Source organism: Stenella coeruleoalba (genome assembly GCF_951394435.1).
Source record: "Stenella coeruleoalba genome assembly, chromosome: 14".
Taxonomy (NCBI): Eukaryota; Metazoa; Chordata; class Mammalia; order Artiodactyla; family Delphinidae; genus Stenella; species Stenella coeruleoalba.
In genome coordinates, this window is record NC_137160.1 from 33,493,253 (window position 1) to 33,514,989 (window position 21,737).

Sequence of the window (21,737 nt, forward strand, 5' to 3'; positions counted from 1 at the left end):
TCTCCTTCATCACTTTAAATATGTCTTGCCACTCCCTTCTGGCTTGCAGAGTTTCTGCTGAAAGTTCAGCTGTTAACCTTATGGGGATTCCCTTGTGTGTTATTTGTTGTTTTTCCCTTGCTGCTTTTAATATGTTTTCTTTGTATTTAATTTTTGACAGTTTGATTGTGCCTTGGTGTATTTCTCCTTGGATTTATCGTCTATGGGTCTCTCTGTGCTTCCTGGACTTGATTAACTATTTCCTTTCCCATATTAGGGAAGTTTTCAACTAGAATCTCTTCAAATATTTTCTCAGTCCCCTTCTTTTTCTCTTCTTCTTCTGGAACCCCTATAATTCGAATATTGGTACACTTAATGTTGTCCCAGAGGTCTCTGAGACTGTCCTCAGTTCTTTTCATTCTTTTTTCTTTATTCTGCTCTGCAGTAGTTATTTCCACTGTTTTATCTTCCGGGTCACTTATCCGTTATTCTGCCTTAGTTATTCTGCTATTGATCCCATCTAGAGTATTTTTAGTTTCATTTATTGTGTTGTTCATCATTGTTTGTTTTATCTTTAATTCTTCTAGGTCCTTGTTAAATGTTTCTTGCATTTTGTCTATTCTACTTTCAAGATTGTGGATCATCTTTACTATCATTATTCTAATTCTTTTTCAGGTAGACTGCCTATTTCCTCTTCATTTGTTAGGTCTGGTGGGTTTTTATCTTGCTCCTTCATCTGCGGTGTGTTTTCCTGTGTTCTCATTTTGCTTACCTTACTGTGTTTGGGGTCTCCTTTTTGCAGGCTGCCGGTTCCTAGTTCTCGTTGTTTTTGGTGTCTGTCCCCAGTGGCTAAGGTTGGTTCAGTGGGTTGTGTAGGCTTCCTGGTGGAGGGGACTAGTGCTTGTGTTCTGGTGGATGAGGCTGGATCTTGTCTCTCTGGTGGGCAGGTCCATGTCTGTTGGTGTGTTTTGGGGTGTCTGTGGACTTATTATGATTTTAGGCAGCCTCTCTGCTAATGGGTGGGATTGTGTTCCTGTTTTGCTAGTTGTTTGGCATAGGGTGTCCAGCCTTGTAGCTTACTGGTCGTTGAGTGAAGTTGGGTGCTGACGTTGAGATGGAGACCTCTGGGAGATTTTTGCCATTTGATATTATGTGGAGCTGGGAGGTCTCTTGTTGACCAGTGTCCTGAAGTTGTCTCTCCCACCTCAGAGGCACAGCAGTGACTCCTTGCTGCAGCACCAAGAGCCTTTCCTCCACACGGCTTAGAATAAAAGGGAGAAAACGTAAAGGTAGCAAATTCGTAGAAGTAGGAAGAAAGAAAGAAAGAAAGAAAGAAAGAAAGAAAGAAAGAAAGAAAGAAAGAAAGAAAGAAAGAAAGAAGGAAAGAAAGAAAAATAGAAAGAAATAAAGAAAGGAAGGTAGGAAAGAAGTAAGGAAAGAAGGAAGAAAGGAAGGAAGAAGAAAAGAAGGAAAGAAGGGAAGAAAGATAGGAAGGAGGGACGGAGGGAGAGAGGAAGAAAGGAGGGAAGGAAGGAAAAAAGAAAGAAAGAAGGAAGATAAAGTAAAATAAAATAGAGTAAAATATAATAAAGTTATTAAATTAAAAAATAATTATTAAGAAAAAATATTAAAAAAATACAGATGGATAGAACCTTAGGACAAATGGTGGAAGCAAAGCTATACAGAAAAAATCTCATACAGAAGCATACACATACACACTCACAAAAAGAGGAAAAGGGGATAAATCAGAAATCTTGCTCTCAAAGTCCACCTCCTCAATTTGGGAAGATTTGTTGTCTAAAGGAGGGAAGGAAGGAAGGAAGGAAGGAAGGAAGGAAGGAAGGAAGGAAAGGAAGAAAGAAAGAAAGAAAGAAAGAAAGAAAGAAAGAAAGAAAGAAAGAAAGAAAGAAAGAAAGAAGATAAAGTAAAATAAAATAATTAAAATTTATCATTAAGAAAAAAAATTAAAGGAAAAAAAAAAAACGGATGGATAGAACCCTAGGACAAATGGTGGAAGCAAAGCTATACAGACAAAATCTCACACAGAAGCATACACATACACACTCACAAAAAGAGTAAAAGGGGAAAAAATCATAAATTTTGCTCTCAAAGTCCACCTCCTCAATTTGGGATGATTTGTTGTCTATTCATATATTCCACAGATGCAGGGTACATCAAGTTGATTGTGGAGCTTCAATCCGCTGCTTCTGAGGCTGCTGGGAGAGATTTCCCTTTCTCTTCTTTGTTCTCACAGCTCCCAGGGGCTCAGCTTTGGATTTGGCCCCGCCTCTGCATGTAGTTTGCTGGAGGGCGTCTGTTTTTCCGCTCAGACAGGACAGGGTTAAAGAAGCCGCTGATTCAGGGGGCTCTGGCTCACTCAGGCTGGGGGGAGGGAGGGGAACGGAGTGTGGGTCGAGCCTGTGGTGGCAGAGGCCGGCGTGACATTGCACCAGCCTGAGGCTCTTCATGCATTCTCCTGGGGAAGTTGTCCCTGGATCCTGGGAACCCGGCAGTGGCGGGCTGCACAGGCTCCCTGGAAAGGAGGTGTGGATAGTGACCCGTGCTCGCACACAGGTTTCTTGGCAGCGGCAGCAGCAGCCTTAGTGTCTCATGCCCGTCTCTGTGGTCCGTGCTTTTAGCCGCGGCTCGCGCCCATCTCTGGAGCTCCTTTAAGCAGCGCTCTTAATCTCCTCTCCTCGCGCACCAGGAAAAAAAGAGGGAAGAATACGTCTCTTGACTCTTCAACAGCTCCAGACCGTTTCCCTCCCGGCTAGCCGTGGTGCACTAACCACTTCAGGCTGTGTTCACGCAGCCAACACCTGTCTTCTCCCTGCGCTCTGACCAAAGCCCGAGTCTCAGCTCGCAGCCCCCCATCCGCCCCGGCAGGTGAGCAGACAAGCCTCTCGGGCTGGTGAGTGCCGGTCGGCAACTATTCTCTGTGCGGGAATCTCCCCACTTTGCCCTCTACACCCCTGTTGCTGCGCTCTCCTCCACGGCTCCGAAGCTCCCCCCTCCGCCACTCACAGTCTCCGCCCACGAAGGGGCTTCCTAGTGTGTGGAAACCTTTCCTTCTTCACAGCTCCCTCCCACTGGTGCAGGTCCCGTCCCTATCCTTTTGTCTCTGTTTTTTTCTTTTTTTTCTTTTACCCTACCCAGGTACTTGGGGAGTTTCTTGCCTTTAGGGAGGTCTGAGGTCTTCTGCCAGCAGTCAGTAGGTGTTCTGTAGGAGTTGTTCCACGTGTAGATGTATTTCTGGTGTATCTGTGGGGAGGAAGGTGATCTCTGCATCTTACTCTTCCTCCATCTTCCCCTCCTCCCCCCACATCTCCTTTCTTGAAGGCACCCCATTCTCTATGGATGGTTCTCTCTAGACTCGCCATAGTTGGTGTTTTTAAGAGGAGCCACCCTTCCAGGTTTACACTGAAAAATATGTCTTATCAGAATAAATGTGCTTAGTATCTTTAGATGGCTGTTTCCAAAGGGTTGTCCAGGGTGCTATCTTTATCAGAATTCCCTGATGACCTTGAAAAAATGAAAATTCCTGGACAAGTCTGAAGATTTATCAGGGCTGTATCACACCCTGGAATATCCATTTTTGACAAGTCTTATGCTAGGAAGCTTTGCACCATATTCTAGTAAGTGAAAGATATAGAATTAGGATACCACTGCACCGTTATCCTTGAGAACATGGAACACTGATTCTCATCTCTCACTTAGCATTAGAATCATCCATGGGACATTTAAAATATACTTCTGATTAATCAGGGAACATATTAAAGAAAATAGGTGCTATCATTCTCTTCCTCAAACCCACTTGCAATTGTTTTCATTACTTGTTCTTTTCTGAATTTCAGTGATTTTTGACTGTGGCTTCTCTCTCCTAGACTTTAATCTCTTAGAATGCAGAAGTAATACTATCTGTTATTTATTTAACCATAATTTGTGAAACTTTCTGAGAAATTAAGTGACCTCTGTTTGTGGGTATGTGTGTGTGTGTGTGTTTTTCTCTATCTCTCTTTCTGTGTAATTGTCACCTAAGAATGAAAATGTCATTTTCCTCTTTCACTTTACAAGATAAGCAGAAAGCCCTTTGAATCCTTGATTTCCGGGGCTTCCTTGACTCATGTAGCTGTTACCAGTTTTTTATACTACAGGGCAAATAAGAGGGCATCCTCCTATTTCTGTTCTGGTGGCAAAGGCTAATGATTGGATTAATATTGCTTTCTAGAGGATGTTTGGAGAGTAGCCATAGTATTTTTGACATTCAGTGATGGAGGTACAGAAATGTTAAATATCTGGAAATGTTCAGGGCAATCCTGCAAAATTAAGTTTACCCTGTTTTCTGTATGACTTTCAGATGATCCATAAATTTAAACAAAACAAAACAAAAGAAAGCAAACCCTTGTGTGGAACCTAGAACCACATAAATTTTAATTATAAATGCTAAGTGTTTTTAAGGTACATAGAAGATTTGACTTCTTATTGTTTTCCTGGTGAACTGAACTGTGTTTTCTTAATCTGAAAGTATCTTGGAGTGTTTGATCTAAACACTTGGAGTGTTTAGATCATTTATATTTAATATAATTACCTGTATATTGAGGTTTAAATATACAAACTTATTCTTTGCTTTCTATTTTCTTGACTATTATATGTTTCTTTCTTCCTTCCTTTTATAGCCTTTCTTAAAAATGACTAAGAATCTATGTATTGTCTTATTAAATTCTAGTATAAATTAGCATTTTTTTCATTCTTGAGACAATGCAAGGGATTTAGGATACTTTTACTCCAATTATATTCCTCTCATATTTTTCTATTATTTTCATGCAATTTAAAATTTTCTAAAATGTAGTTATGTATGTTATATATTATGCATTATATATTGTGTATATACATACCCATATATTTACCCTGTCCAATGATCTTTATTTCTTCTAAGGGGAATCACTTTTCTTCTGCTTTTAATATTTCATTTATGATTATTATACCAGTGACAAACTTCACAGTTATTGATTCTCTGAAAAAATTTACTTGGCCTTCATTTTTGAGGCATTACTTTTTCCTCACTGGATATAGAATTCTAGATTGTCATCTCTCTCTCTCTCTCTCTCTCTTTCTCTCTCTCTCTCTCTCTCTCTATATATATATATATATATATTTAAAAATTTTTCCACCACCTTGAAGATATCACTTCATTGTTTTCTGGCTTCTTTTATTTATTTATTTATTTATTTATTTATTTATTTATTTATTTATTTATTTATTTATTTATTTGAGAGGTCAGTTATTGCTCCCTTGAAATTAAAAGGTCCTTTTTGTTTATATGCTTTTAAGATTATTCTCTTTCTGTTGTTTGCCTTTAAGCAGTGTACTATAATAATAATTATTATTTTTTTAGTTGTTTTGTTTAGATGTCATTATCTTTCTTGAGGTTTATAGTAATTCCTGAACTTTGATATTTTTTAGTTTCAGTTTTGGAAAATCCTCAGTTATTATCTCCGTATATTGTTTCTTATCTGTTTTAACTCCTTTTTCTTTGTGAGATTCCAATTATAAGCATGTAGACCTATAACAATAACTCATATGTCTCTTATGCTCTATTCTGTATTTTTCACCTTTTTATCTTTCTTTACTGTAGTCAGAATATTTTCTTCTGAGCTATCATCTAGTTCTCTAAATCTCTATTCAGGTAAGTCTAATCCCTTTTTAAACCAATTCTTCAAGTTATTGATTTCAGGTTTTTGTATTTTTACCTTTAGTATTTCAATTTAATTATATTTCATAGTTTTAGTTCTTTGTCAATGTTATCAATTTTGTATTTTAATTCCTGGAATATTGCAATCATAAAAAAAACTTAAGGTCTATTTTGGTGACTCTATTATTTTGATTCTGTATAGATCTAGTCTTATTTTCTATTTGTTTCTCTTCATTTGTGTTCATGCCATATCTCCTAATGTCTGTTTTGTTGTTTTTAAGTGCCAAAAATTATGTATGAAAAAAGGGTAGATTGATGTGCAGTTCTGGTTTCTGTTCTATTATTTGAGGTGGCTGTGGTGGTGGGGATGACAAGAAGGTCATCGCAGATCAACTGATATCAGTTAAAGATTGAACTGATTGAAGGTAACTTCAGTCCCTGAGAAGGCTAAGCTATTTCTGACTCACTCATATCAGAAATATGGGGCTTTGCATTTTAACATTGCAATTGCAAACCTGGGGTGTTTAGCAGGGCTCCGTGTCTTTGAAGGAGTTATCACTGTGATTTTTGTCCACTAGATTATATGAGTTTACTGAAAGTTCTGCTTGGTTTCTCAGCTTCTCAACCTCTTCTTTCTAAATTGACAATTAACTTAAGGAGGAAACTGGCTCCAAGATGCTGGAGTCATTCCATAAGCTTCACTCCTCTCCTGGATCTTGGCTTCACAATTTGACACTGACATGGTAGCTCTCCAATGCTTTCCAAATGATAGTTTTATTTTTTTCTTGTTATTTTCAACAGTAAATTTATTCTGAAACAAATCTATGCTGCAATTACCGGAAGTAGATTAAACATAAGATATTTTTAATGATTTTTAATAGTCACTGAATTTTCCAGTATCATAATCCAAAGAATAAGGCAAAATGCACAATCTGAGGGAACAGTCCCCACAAGACTACCCTCCTGCCCTCACTCAGACAGCAACCACGAATTCAAGAGTCCCAGGACCACCTTCATTTCAGACTGGCTGGCTGCAGATTTGGGGGTTCCCACAAACTCCCTCAGGTTTGATCACTTCATAGAAAAATTCACAGAACTCAACAAAGTGGAATACTTATAATTATAGTTTTATTTTAGCAAAAGGATACAAATTAGAACAAGCCAAAGGAGGAAACACATAGGGCGAAGTCTGGGAGGGTTCTAGATGCAACGCTTCCATGTCCTCAGGGGTGCGTTACACTCCTGGCATCAATGTGGGACAACATGCACCGAGTATTGACCACCTGGAAGGTTCACTGTCAAGAGTTTTTATTGGGGTTTTATTATATAGGCATAATTTACTGAAAGATTGCCTATATCATTGAACTCAATTTCCAGCCACTCTCTCTTACCCAGAGGTCTAGCTGATATCATGTGGTTCAATCCTCTAATCATATGGTTGGTCTTTCTGGCATGGGCTGTCCCCATATGAGTCATCTCAGCATAAACTATCAGGTGTGATCCAAGGGGCCCACCATGAATAACAAAACACTCCAATCACTCAGAAAATTCCAAGGATTTAGAGGTAGAACTGGAGACAAAGGCCAGACCTCTTTGGGCTGAGATCAAATTCTTTATTACACAGTGAAGTATTGTGGGAATTGAGAGAGAATTTCAGTATATTTTCTTCAGAATGTTACCATTACTGACTAAAATTAAGCCTGAGGTATTTGTTTGCCAATACAATGCAGCTGTACCAGTCCACATTTGTGATTGTTAAAGTCATAATGATTCCTTGTGGTGGTCCAATCACCTGGATTCTTTCCTTGTGCTGTCTAGTGAAATCAGATTAAGGCACTAATGTATTAAAATATTATTTTATCATAAGGTATTTTTCCTCTATTTTTTTTTATAATACAAATAGGACATTTCTTTCTTTCTTTCTTTCTTTCCTTTCTTTCTTCCCTTTCTTTTTTTTTAAATCACATGAATATGTAGGGTATAAATTTTATCTCAGGATAATAAATTATGCATTACCAAATATTTATTATAAAATTGATGCTATAGACCTGCTAGGGTTGTGAAACACCAGTTCAGGTCATTTTAGGTAGAGACAGGAGGGGACTAGATTATTGGAGAGATGTTCAAGTACAGAGGGGAGTACTTATCTCCAGAAACTGACTTTCTTAAGATTGAGAAAGGAAACTGGGATTTGTTGGTTCTGCTTGTGGTAGAGGTCCACTTGCATGTGCTGTGGACTGAATAAGACACTAGATGGGAGATGTTTGGACCTGATGAATGACCATGTGGCCAGGCACAATTACTGCAGGCTTCAGAACAGGAGAAGGGTTGCCTGCAGTCAACCTTGCACTGAGAGTTATAGCTGGTAACAGAGCCACTGGCCTTTGGTATCTAATGAGGTTGATGACCAGAGTGTTTCCCCTATTTCCTGGACTTTTTAACCCTCTTGGTTTTATCCAGACGTCAGAGGGTAAAATCAGTTCATAGAACATGGCTGCTAATGGATCTTGCGAAGCATGACAAATGAAAGCTTGAAGCCAGATTGACTTGAATTGGAAAAATATGGAAATGTAATAAAATGCTATGAATTTATTTGTGCCATTATGTATCTCACTTTGGATTCATGCAGGAAGTGTGTAGAATATAAAGGAATTGACCCTTCTCTCAGTGAAACTTAGTGTCCAATAGGAAACAGGATTATATCATATATACCTACCCTCTTCCCCCTCCACACACCCCTTCACACAATTTAAGTGGTATATATATACCAACATTGTATAAAAGAAGGTGTTGAATACAGGCTGGGAAGTTTAAATGGACCTGTTTTTATAAATCTTTGATTTTATTCCAATACACTTAGTATACAAGACACTGACTGAAGGAATGAGTGAAAGGATGAAGGAACAATCAGACTTCCCATCTTCATTTGAAATAAAGGAATTTTCCTTGTGTTGTAATCTCCATATATTACTTCAAAAAAAAAATAGGAAGATAATGATCCAGAATCTATTTAACTATAATCAAGGGAAAGTACAGATATTTATAACTGGGATGAATGAACAAAAAGGGGTGGGGGGAAGGGAATATAGGCAATGTGAACAAAAAACAACATTGATGACAGGAGAAAAAACAAATCAAAAGAAAAAACTTATACATTTATGAGGTTTTCTTGATGTCACAACTGGGCAAGCAATGCTATATAAAATATTAAGCAGCTTTAATGCTGACTGAGAAAATTTATGGAGTCTGAAGTACCTCTCTTAAATCATACCCACTGCTTACCTCTGTTTCTCACTCTTTAACCAAGCTGCTCTGAGAGCTTTAGATGTGCTTCTTTTTTTTCTTTCTTTCTTTCTTCAGATTTTGTGCAAAGGCTAACATTTTCAAGAAATGAAGATCACCAGGGAGAGAGTATTAGACAGAGAAGATGGTTATTTCCATGGGAGGGTGTGCTCAAGTTGCTGTTGGTTGGAGCTATTTTAGATGCTGAGCTTGTTATCATATGAAGAGAAAAGTATTTTGTTCCTTCATTCCCTCCCATTCGATTCTTCCATTTATTCTTTCAACAATTATTTACTCAGCAACTCCTAGGTTGCAAATAATGTCTTGGAAGCCATGAGGGATGGAATGTTACAGGAAATGTATTTTCAGTCTTCAGAATCTTTCATTGCATTTGGGAAAGATAAAAGTTGTATACAAACAACTAATATATTAAGTTATGAGATAGGTGCTTATTTAATTGAATTAAAGAGTCTTCAGGGAGAGGGAAAGGAGGGAATTGTCTTTTATTCATGACATCTTTTATTCAATCATCCATTAATTTCAGAAAAAAAATATTGATTAACTCTTATGTACCAGCCTTCGTTTAAGCAATTTCCAGGAATTTACATTCTAAAGGAGAAGACTATAACTGATAATAAATAGTATAATTTTAGATAATGATAAGGCTCTGAAGGAATGAAACAGGTAGGAAATTTGAGGATGGTCATGAGGGAAACAATTTCACTTGAGACAGGGGAGACTTCTCTGAGAAGGTAACATATGAGTTGAAACCTAAGCCAGTGAAATAGCCGGCACTCACATTCTTTAGGAAGAACATTCCCACAAGTAGGGAGAGAAACTATAATGAGGCTTCTCAGGCAGGAATGAACTTGGTAGATCAAGGAATGAGAAAGGAGAGTGGTGGGAGGTCAGGTTGGTTAGTCTGGATGGTAGGCAAAGCTTGATCACACAGGGGCTTGTAGCACAGAGGAGGGAATTTGAATTTGATTCTAAACATAATGGGAAGTTGGTGAAGGAATTTAAGAGGAATAATACAGGATTGGATTAGCATTTTTTTTTTTTTTTATGGTACGCGGGCCTCTCACTGCTGTGGCCTCTCCCACTGCGGAGCACAGGCTCCGGACGCGCAGGCCCAGCGGCCATGGCTCACGGGCCCAGCCGCTCCACGGCATGTGGGATCCTCCTGGACCGGGGCACGAACCCATGTCCCCTGCATCGGCAGGCGGACTCTCAACCACTGCGCCACCAGGGAAGCCCTGGATTAGCATTTTTAAATGGTCATTCTGCCAGCAGTAAGGAAAGTGATTTGGAGGCAACAACGAAGCAGAGAGATCAATTAGTAGTTCAGTGAGAGATACTTGTTTGGACAGAAGCAGCTATCGTAGAGTATGAAGATTTCATGCATACTCTACAGCAGGAGTCTACAGGATCTGGTGGAGATTTACAGGTCCAGAGATAAAGAGTTGGGAGAAGGCAATGTGACCCTTGCTTCTGGCTTGAACAACTTGGTGGCTGGAGGTACTGTTTAATGAGTTAGGAAAAACTGAAGGAGTTTATTTGCAGAGATGATAAGCTTTAATATTTATGTGAGCTATTCAGTAAGAGCTGCTAGGTAGGGAGTGTGATATATGTGCTTGGAATTGACCAAAAATGTCTGATTTGAGATTAAAAAAAACTTCCATGGCATAAGCATATTGATGGCATTTAAAACCACGATAATTGAGCACTCTTTTAGGGAAAAAAAAAAGTGTAAAGATAAAGAGAAAAGAGCTCAAAGAAAATTCATGGAGGGGAGGGGATGGAGCAGGCAAAGGAGCCCAAAAAGTTGCAATGAGGTAGGAGAAAAACTAGGAAGGCAGCTTTTTGAAATTAAGAGAAAAGTGTATCTGAAGACAGAAGGCTTGATGAGTCCTATTGCTCATCCATTGGGTTTGGCACTTTGAATCTTCTTAGTCCCTTACTTCCTTGGCTCTTTTTGCTAAATGTTAGTCAATAACAAGATTAAAATGATGATATTTCAAGGTACACTTTTGGGGAGCATCTTTCCATTATTTGAGGCAGAAAGAGGGGACATAGGAGTGTGGCAGCCATAGAGGAGAGTAAGTGACCTGGTACAGGGGTATTTGTCCATCTGGGCCCAGGATACACCCCTCAGTGGTTATTTATTAAACTCCCCTTTGCTATTTAGTACTTCTAGAGCTACCTGCCACCTCCCCTCTGCCCCAGGGATGATCTGTATGGACTTAATCAATGAGCTGACTTGTGCGTGGCTTCTGGCTTGGTCCAGCCAATGGGGAACCCTAGTAGGATATCAGACAGTAGGTTTGAGATACTTATGCAACCAGCCACCTCTGTGGTAACATCTGGGTCTGATTTTATTTTTCTAGCAGAAGTCACAGATCCTTTAAAGGAAGTCCTCTGTGTATAACTTTCTTTCTAGTTCTGTCATCTGCCCCTTACCCATCACTTCAGGCCTAAGGATGCAACAGGGCTATTGCTAACCCTGGTGTTCTTTTCTTTTCCCTACATCCTGTCTCCACTTTTGAAAATATTGGGTTGGCAAAAAAATTCATTTGGGTTTTTCTGTAACATCTTACAAAAAAACATGAATGAATTTTTGACCAAAGCAATAATTATTTTATGAAATTTCCTCAACTTATTCTGATTTAAATGTGCCATCTCTTTCTTGTTTGACACCAAAAAATACAGAATTTATGATCCAGTTGGACCATCCCATACTAACCAAGCTTGTGTCACAGATTCCAAGTGACACAGGAACACAGAGAAAGGGGAGGGCAGGTAAGAGTGACAAGGATTGGGAGGTCAGGGAAAGAAGGCTTATGTAGGAGGTGAGCTGAACCTGAACTCTGAGGAATTGTTAATGAGGAAAGGGTATTAAACAGATATGGAAAAAGAATTCAAGTATGAATTCTCAAAGAAATACAAGAAAGATCACTAGGTAGCTGTAAGTATATATGTATATGTATAGCTGATTCACTTTGTTATAAAACAGAAACTATCACACCATTGAAAAGCAACTATACTCCAATAAAGATGTTAAAAAAAAAAAAAAGAAGTGGAATTTTAGATCCACTCAAGGTAAAATTTCTAACCTGGTCTTAACCTGTCCTCGCCAGACTGTACAGACTGTGTCCAAGCATGGTATAATAAAAAACATATTTTGCCTTTTTCCTGGTCCTGGCACAGAGCTCCTAAAATTCTTGGGATTTTCTGAATGATAGGAGTGTCTTCTTTGTTATTCATAACAAGCTCCTTTCACCACACCTGAGTTTCCACTAATAGTGACTCAGAGTAGGGCCTCTAGATGGCTTCAGCATAGAGGCTGGTCACCAGAAAGACCAAGCATATGATTAGAGTGTGGGAAACTTCAGCTCTACCCCCTACCCTCTGGGATGGAGAGGAGGGCTAGAGACTGGGTTATAAAACTCTTGAACAGTTTCTGGGCTGGTGAACACACTGATGTGCTGTGAGGGTAGAATGCTTGGAGAGGCAATGGAAGCTATGTGTTTCTCATCCCCATACTTTGCCCTATGCATCTCTTACATTTGGTTGTTCCTGAGCCTTATCCTTTATAATTCTGTGCAAAGTACTTTCCTGATTTCTATGAGTAGTTAAATAATTATAGAACTTGAGGAGGGTGTTGTGGGAATCCACAAATTTGTAGTTAGCTGGTCTGAAGTGTGGGTCACCTGGGAACGCCACTTGTGGCTAGCATCTGAAGTCGGGGAAGTCTTGTGGGAGTGAGCCCTTTAACTTGTGGGATCTGATGCTAACTCCAGGTAGATAGGATCAGAATTGAATTTAATTGTTGGACACCAAGTTGGTGTTAGATAACTGGTTTTTGGGGAAAAAAAACATACATTGAGACAAAGCAGTCACGATTTCTTTCTCTTTGCAACAAAGTACTCTGGATTCAAAACAGTCACAGGACCCATTTGTGCAGAATTTTCCCATGTCTCTCCTGGGAGGCTTTGAGCAGCAAATCCATATTCAGAGTCAGCAACATGACCCAGCCTACAATGCTCCAGTCAGGCCATAAGGTCTGGCCCTCCTCTGGACACTGCATAACGCAGAGACATAACTGCTCTGTGGGCTGGTCACTCCATAGCACACAATCCCACTAGGGAATAACGGAAGTTTAATGAGGATGAATATGACAAGTGTTTTCTTTCTTTCTCTCTTTCTTTGTAAACTGGGAGGACTTTAGCTAATGCTCCATAAAAAATGGTTTAATATACAGTTATTACAAAGCTTCAGATTTTTGACAGATTAAGTGCTATTAAATCACCTTACTGGGAAGGCACTAAAAGGTCACAAGATGAATTAGTTCAGGCCATCTTCTCTTAGTCTTCAGCAACCAGCTCCTTTCAGGTCTGCCTTCCCTCACCAAGAAAAAGGAAGAAGAATAAAAGTAAAAGGAACTGGAAATTATGACCCTCTAAATGTCTTCAGGATGGGAGGCTGTGAAGAACGGCACTGCCTTGTCATGGGAGACAGATGGTTTTTTATCAGTTTGGAGGGCAATTTTCTATTTTATTTTTTTTCCCTCTTTGGTAGACTGTGATCCATAATGTTGCATTTTGCCCTTTAGGAAGAATTTTCCAGTTGACAGACTCGATAGCCATATCCTATCCCAGTGCTTGGGAAAGGCAGGAGAAAGGACTTAGCTGGATTCAATATTTCTAACAGTACAGTCACAGCTGATTTTTACAATTTCTTTTCTTTCTGTTGTTGTTAGGAGAACTAAACCTCAAATTTATATAGTAGATTGCTACTTTCATAAATGCAATTTTGAAGGTTCTGATTAAAAAAAAATAAGGCAATGCTTCTTATACATTAAAGATTACTGGTAAGAAGGAAGTGTATTGAATACTGTTACTGAAGCCTGTCAGGACTGATCAAGGACTACTAACAGCCATAGTAGTTGCTGTAATTTGAAAACAGTAGCAGTGTTTATTTTCTGCCTTTTTACTTGCCTGAATAACCCATTTACAAAAAAAAACCTCAGACAGGAAAAAATAAAAGCCAGTATGAGAAAATAGGAACATTATTTCTTACAATGGCAAATTTGGAAGTTGTTTTTTTCCACGCAGGTGAAAATGACACACAATTCTAAGCTATTTCTTTGTCCTTAACTAACCTGGCCCCGACTCTTAGTCAGTAAGTGTCCTGTGTGGCTCTGGGCAGGGCTCCGCTAACTCCAGGGTCCTTGGTCAAATAGCTTAGCTACAGCTGTACTGAATGAGCCCTGGGGGCCCTCAGGTACACTTATTATATATGTACTGCTTCATACTGATCTGCTCCCTGCAGCTAATTTTTCATCCACATCTTACTAGGGAAATCACACACTCACACTCTTGAACACACTCAAACACACACACACACACATACACACACACACTCAAACTCATACAAACATAAATTTTAGTACTCGCTTTTTTGTCTCCTTCTTGTTCTCTTTTTTTTTAACCTTAAAGCTTCAGAAGCTGTGGCTTGCTAGCTTGGAGGAGTTTCAACAGAAGACCCATTAGGAGTGGGCTGGGTGACATCCTTATATGTCCTTATATGGCCAGGGGTGCCGATTTTCAGTAAGTGTAACCCGACATCAGAGAAAAAGTAGAAGGTTCTGGATGATAGGTTGTTTTGAAGCAAAAGGAAAGGCACATAAAATAAACATCTTATTGTCTCCCCTCATCCCATTCTAGGCCTGTCCCAGGTGTTCTCATTTAATGAAATTCAGAGAAATCTCATGATTATCCACAGTCATACAATCCCAGTGGCAACCCAGTTTCTGAACCCAAGTTTCTCTGACTTAAAAGCCCACACTCTTTGTACAACAGCACCCTGCCTCTTTATACATTATTCACTTATTAAATTGTAGTTTTTACTTTCTTCCAATGTGTCAGAGATTGTGCCAGGTGAGATCATTGAATCCTCACAAGCTCACAGCAACCCCGTGAGATGGACAGCAGGCTGCAGTGCGCAGGTGGTGGCTGGCCACATTTTACAGATGGAGTAGCTGTAATCTTAAGAGGATCATAGTCAGGAAGTGGTGGATCTAGGCCCCGAATCCACACCCTCCCATTCTCCATGCAGGGTGTCTTTAGTTGTAATTGGTGAATTAGTAGTTTGGGCTTTTCTTAATTTATATTTTCTTTGCTCTAAGTGTCTATGTAGTAGCTCTGTTTCTCTAACATTACAGCAGGGGAAAATAAAGTGCCCTATTTATTTACATGATTTCTTCTTCTTTTTTTTTTCTATTGTGGATATCTTATCAATGATAAGAGAGGATATTATGGGGGTTTATCCGCAAAGAAAGCCCTAGTGAAAAATGATCCCTGATGGTTAGCTATGGCTCTAAACAGTATCATTTTTCTTCAGATGGTTGGTTTAAATAGTTCATTAAGAGAAGTTCAAGAGGTATAACTGTAATTAACTCTTTCACTTACTTTGAACAAAAATGATTCAATGAAATCTAACATACTTACCCTTAATAGTTCTAAGCAAGCCTTCAGATATTCAAGAGACATCAAAGAAATTAGGAGAGAGGATAAAGGAAGAATATAGAAGGCTGAAGAAGTGTATGCACAATTTAGACTTTAATATCAAGCTCAACTTCATTATTGTCATTTGCCAGATATTTTTAAACCTCTGTTTTGACCTTGGGTATAATCTGAGAAGGAGCATCTCCAGAACAAGCAGTCCCCAGGGCTTACCCCTGTAGCTGGAGCCAAGGGGGGACCTGCACTCTCTGCCTGGTGTTGATGCTGCCAGTGGGACTTCTGAAGTGCTCAGTCTTGGTGGGAGTGTGCATCACCTTCTTCCTTTCTTACCACCTCACCAAGGCCCTCACTCAGGAAAGGAGAGATGAGGGCTCTGATGGGTTCTGTGCATTAAATAACACTTGCTATCAGCAGGAAGATGGCCTGCTATAGCCATCACATGCAAGCCTTTCTTTTTCCATTTCTGTTGCTTCTATCAGAAATGCCCTTATCCTAGGTCTCCCCTTGTTAACTCCTATCAATGCTCTAAATCAACTCAGATGCTTCCTCCAGGAGACTCTCCTGTGCATTCTAGATAGTCCCTGCTTTCTACCTTCTCAATTGGAATACCTTGTCTGCACATGCCAGTCTTCTGACTCCATTCCAATACTTGGTCCCTGTTTATTGAATGGGTGAACAGATCATTTCTTTTATTTGTAGGTAGCATTTTGAGATAAGACACGTTGTAATACCTTTGAGTTCTAGCTGGTTAGCTCTGTAATCCTTGAGAACTTACATTCTTCTCAATGTGAAAAATAAGCCCTCAACTGGGAAAACACTTTTACACATTCCCACATGCACAAGTTCACTTACACTTTCTTCATATCACCTTTCCCTGAAATACTAGCCAAAATCCAGTTTCTTCTACAAACCTTATTCAGTCTACCTTCTTCAAACTCTTACCTTCTTATATCTGGGTCACTCAGTGGGCATGTACATATGATATTGTACATATAATTATTATTTTTCTGAAATGTTTTGTATCCTCATCTGTGCTCTAAGCAATTGTGGAGTGGTTAGTTCTAAGCCATAAACCTAGGACATTTTCTTGATGATAACAGGCACAGGATAGTGCTTGCTCTTCCCGTTAAAGTCTACTTTGATCTTTTTTTTTTTTTTTTTTTTTTTTTTTTGCGGTACGCGGGCCTCTCACTGTTGTGGCCTCTCCCATTGCGGAGCACAGGCTCCGGACGCGCAGGCTCAGTGGCCATGGCTCACGGGCCCAGCCGCTCCGCGGCACGTGGGATCCTCCCAGACTGGGGCACGAACCCGTGTCTCCTGCATCGGCAGATGAACTCTCAACCACTGCGCCACCAGGGAAGCCCTACTTTGATCTTTAATATCCTCTTGCTGCTCCTTCCATTACATTTCCCTCAAGGAGATGATAATACCCGATCATTTCTCTTATGCCCTCTTTCTCCAGTTGAGGGCTAGTCTCTGTATCTCTCAGTGCACAGTTTGATGCCCTGTCTGCAGTAGATGCTCAAAAAGTACTTGCTAATAAACTTATCTTCATGGATTTTTGTTTTGAGCATCAAAAAAACAATATGCCTTTGAAAGTGATTTGCAACAACAAAAGTAAAATGTAAATGTAAGGGACTAATGCTGCTATTCAATTAACCATGTGATTTGATGGTGATGGTTTAAATCCCATAGGTTAATATGCAATGAATACTTCTCAGATTTACTTCCCTTTAAAAGGCACAATATTATACTGGTTTATAACCTCAAGTTTCCTCGTTAAAAAAGTATATTTCTAGCTGAGTGTGTGTCATGCACTGGGGCCCTACACATCTACATATTTAACAGGATTGCTTTGTATACCTTTATGCCAATGTTGCCGATAATGTGATTTGGCTTCTGCCCAGTGGGTCCCTGGGCTTTTCATCATCCAGTGCATATATTGGCTGCAGCGTGCCTGGGCAGCAGGAATAGTGGGGTTGCTGAGGCATCGAATGCAATCAGAATGTTATTTAGAAAAGCTGGCTTGGCAGCCAAGCTTCACATACATCTTTTATTACACTGTATCTTTGTGACATATTATTTCTGCTTCATAAGGTCACCTGACCCTGAATGGGACCTGCGGTCCATTGATAACACGGCTGGATGATGGCCATGGCATGAGTTAGGACTGGACACAGAGAAGGTTGAGTCTCCCAAAGTCCCAGCCCGCTTTGACTTAGTTCTCACACTTCTCTTGTGCTCCTTAGCTCTCCCTTTTCTCCCTGTTATTGGTGTGGAAGGGGGTTAGAAGCAACAGACGATGATTTAATCAAAAGCTTCTTTCCATGGTCGGAGAATTGGGGGTGGGGCAGGAATCATAAGGAGTAGGTAAAACTCAACACTTTTTATGCATGGATTTTAGTCCTAAAATGAGAATCCATGTCCCAACCTTTGGAGCAAGATTTGTTCCACTGGATCTATTTTTTTCTCTTCATATGTTTGGTTCTTACCACTGACCAGCTCTCATCTATGAATTCAGAATTCTACTATGAAACATTTGTGTATTCTTGGTGTTTGATCCCCTTCTACACAGAGGATGATTTGTTCTTTGACCAATTCACTCAACTGTTGTTTATTCAGCATCTATTGTGTAGCAGACACTGTTCTAGTTGCTAAGGAGGCAGCACCACTAAGAGAGAGGTGGTCCTTTCCCTCATGGAATTTATGTTCTAGTGGGGACAGATATAATCAAACAAATAAGTAAATAAATAATAAAATGTCACTAACGATAAATATTACGATGGAAGCGTAAAGAGGTGAATTGATCTAATTTAGATTGGAGGTGGTGGAAGAGGATCTCTCTGAGGAAGTGACATTAGATTGAGATCTTAGGACAAGGTGCAAGCCATGCAAAGGTCCTGAGAAGGAGCAGCTCAGAAAGGGTCTGACTGCACAGGTGAGCTTGCTGTGTTCTTGGAACTAGGCTGAGGTCAGTGATAGCGGAAGGCCAAGAGAAAGGAAGATCAAGGCAAAGCAGAGGGCAGCACTGGATCTTGCACATGCTTGGGGGTTAGATGAGGAACAAGGGTTTATTTCACGTACAATAGACTCTTACTAAAGGAGTTAAAGCAGAGAGATGTCATGTTTTGATTTATATTATTAAAAAATCACTCATTTGTTTTTCTTAATAGTTTTGCCACACATGTATATGTCTCTAAATAGTATAGTTTATTTTTTTTTAACTTTTATGAATGAAGTTCATTTTATGAATCTTTTAGTGTCTTGCCACTTTTGTTCTACATTATATTTGTGAAGAATAAAAGGACAGTTATTCTGCATGTCAGGATTATGCTTACCTTAACCTGGAAAGTGTCACACGGGAGCTTTTGAGGTGCTAGAAAAGATTTGTTTCTTAACCTGTATAGTGGTTACACTAGAGTTTGTTTCATATATAAGTGCTAAATAGTATGGCTAGGTGTATTAATACTTTGGAATGTATATTTCAAATAAAACTTTTTAAAAGAACTATTGTTCAGCACCACATTTAGTAAGTTTTTCCATCAAAGTCTAAATATAAAGTTAAAAACAGTTTCCCAAAAGAGACTAATTATCCTTCCTCTCACAGTGGGCTTACCAGAGAAGCAAAGCAGAAAGATGGGGAAAGGAAGAAGGATTCTTACTGTGTAGGCAACAAGCAGAGAGTTTAGGTGTGTTGCAGGAGAGAGAGTCATAATACACGGTGAGGACAGGCTGGGAAGGCGGGGGAAGTTTGACTCAGCCTCACCTGGGTCACTAGCTGGCCTCGCATCTTCAAGAAGTCCTATATGCACTCTGAAACTTGTTTCAGCATCTGTGAAAGGAGAGATGATCTAACACATTGCTTGGCTCATAGGGGCTTATGTATACACATTTGTCTAGTTGTCTACCTTGATTGTAACAGACCCTAACAGTAAACTTCTACAACATTTTCAGCTTCTAGATTCTTTTACTCTGCAGACTAGGCTGGAATACCTGACTCACAGAACATTTGGTTTCTTCCAAAAGTGTTTGAGTTAACATAAAATAGATAGCTAGTGGGAAGCAGCCACATAGCACAGAGAGATCAGCTCAGTTATTTGTGACCACCTAGAGGGGTGGGATAGGGAGGGCGGGAGGGAGGGAGATGCAAGAGGGAAGAGATATGGGAACATATGTATATTATAACTGATTCACTTTGTTATAAAGCAGAAACTAATACACCATTGTAAAGCAATTATACTCCAATAAAGTTGTTTAAAAAAAAAAAGTGTTTGAGTTATCACAGTGTGAACTGACAGTCAACTTCGTACTCATGGATGGAATTCTGAGACCGCCACACAGCCCTGAGCTCATGCTTGGCAAATGATCTTTAAGGCAAAGCTTCTCTTTTCACGAGTATAGATTCTATAAGGTGAGTTCATCTGAAACATTGGTCAATGTCATTGATGTATTCTTATACTAATATATAGATTCAACATAATTTAGAGTCAGATAAAACTGAGTTCAAATCCTGGCTCTGGTTGGTAGCCAGGCAATCTGGGTCAAGTTTACTTCCCTGAGTCTATATTTTTTTATATTTCTGCAGCTCTACAATGAGAGCACCAGTATCCACCTTGTATTGGGTTGGCTGAAACGTTCATTCAGGTTTTTCCGTAACATCCTAGTTTTGTGAAAATCAGTGAGTACAGCAGTGAGCCCTCAACACACATTAGTCTCCTCCCTCATCTACATCTCCTGAAATCAAATACAATCAGGAGTTACAAGCTGAACTGGCCAAACATCTCCACTCCCAGATCATTTTCACCATCAACATCACGATGATAAACCAAAATGTCACTTGCACTTTGGGGCAGGAGGCACAGAGAGGGTCAGTGCATGAAAATAATATAATATACCTTTCCTTTCAGAAAGAAATGTGTTGTTTCACTAGCTGACAATATCATGCTTCTTTTGCAGAACTGGGCTGAAGTGTAACTATTTTTTTTCAAAAATATATTTTCCTGACCATGTGGGTGTATTCTGTCAGGCAGGGCGGCTGCTGACAGCTAGGCAAGGAAAAGAGAGGAATTATGCAGACATTTGGCAGTGTAAATGTTAGAAAAACTCAACTGTATGTGTGTTCAGGAGAGTTCAGTAGCTTAGGTGAATGCAACTCCAGGAAATAAAGTGACAGCTTCCCCGTAACCACTATGCTAATGGATGGGGTCGAGGGGTTGTCTCTGTTAGAGCAGGCACTTGGGAGACACAACTTCTGGGTTGAGATCCCACTCCCAACAACATCTCCCACTGTGATCCTGGGCAAGTTGCTGAACTTCACTGTACTTTATTTCTATTTCTCCGTCTACAAACCCAAGCTAATAATAGTTACCGCCACTGCAGGGATGGTACAAATATTAATGATTTAATGAGCAGAATGTGCTGTGGAGAGAAGACAGGCTATGGAAATATGATCATTTCCACAAATCTCTGATTTGCGCAGGGCAAATTCAGCAGCTTTTCTGAATGTTATGCTCATTCCCCCCTTCTTCACCTATAACGAACTTGTACATCCCATTTCTGCTCCTGCGAGATATGGATGCTCTTGTCCAGGAAGTGATGAGCTCTTCCACGGCCCCCAAGTCTGGGTACAGTGTGAAAATGATAAGGAGAGAGAGCTTGAGTCACAGAATGATGGAAATTGGAGAAAGATAAAACCGATGAAAGAACCTTAGCTTTAAAATAAATAAATAGCTTAACCATCTTCACAATTTTACAGTTCTATCTGAGAGAACAATAAGCAGTGATGAGTGGGAATATTTTTACAAAATGAGTCCCACAATACAGAGAATATAAAATAGCTTAAATTAAATCTCATTTTCAAATTTATTCATGATGTGTTTTACCAAGAAGCAGTATGTTGTTATATATGTTAGGGTGTAGGGTAAGACAGTTCCCCTACTATAGTGTTTTGCATGGTTTCCTGCCCACAGCAGAGGTCAGAGTTAAAAAACATAGCAAGACAACTAATATCAGGTGTAGAGAAAAGCATCAGGCATTCAAATACAGTCTTAGGCCTGGGGAAACAAAGACAAAGCCAAATAACCAATGGACAAAATCCAGTTTTCAGACCAGTGTATGGAAAATTTTTATCAAACAGTTGGGATATAAAAATTACATTACATACATGATCCACGATCCCATTCATTGGTCTTCACCCTGGAAAGTATGATACATTTTGAAAACACTTTTTAAGGACAGATCTTGCTCAGAGTTACAAAGGT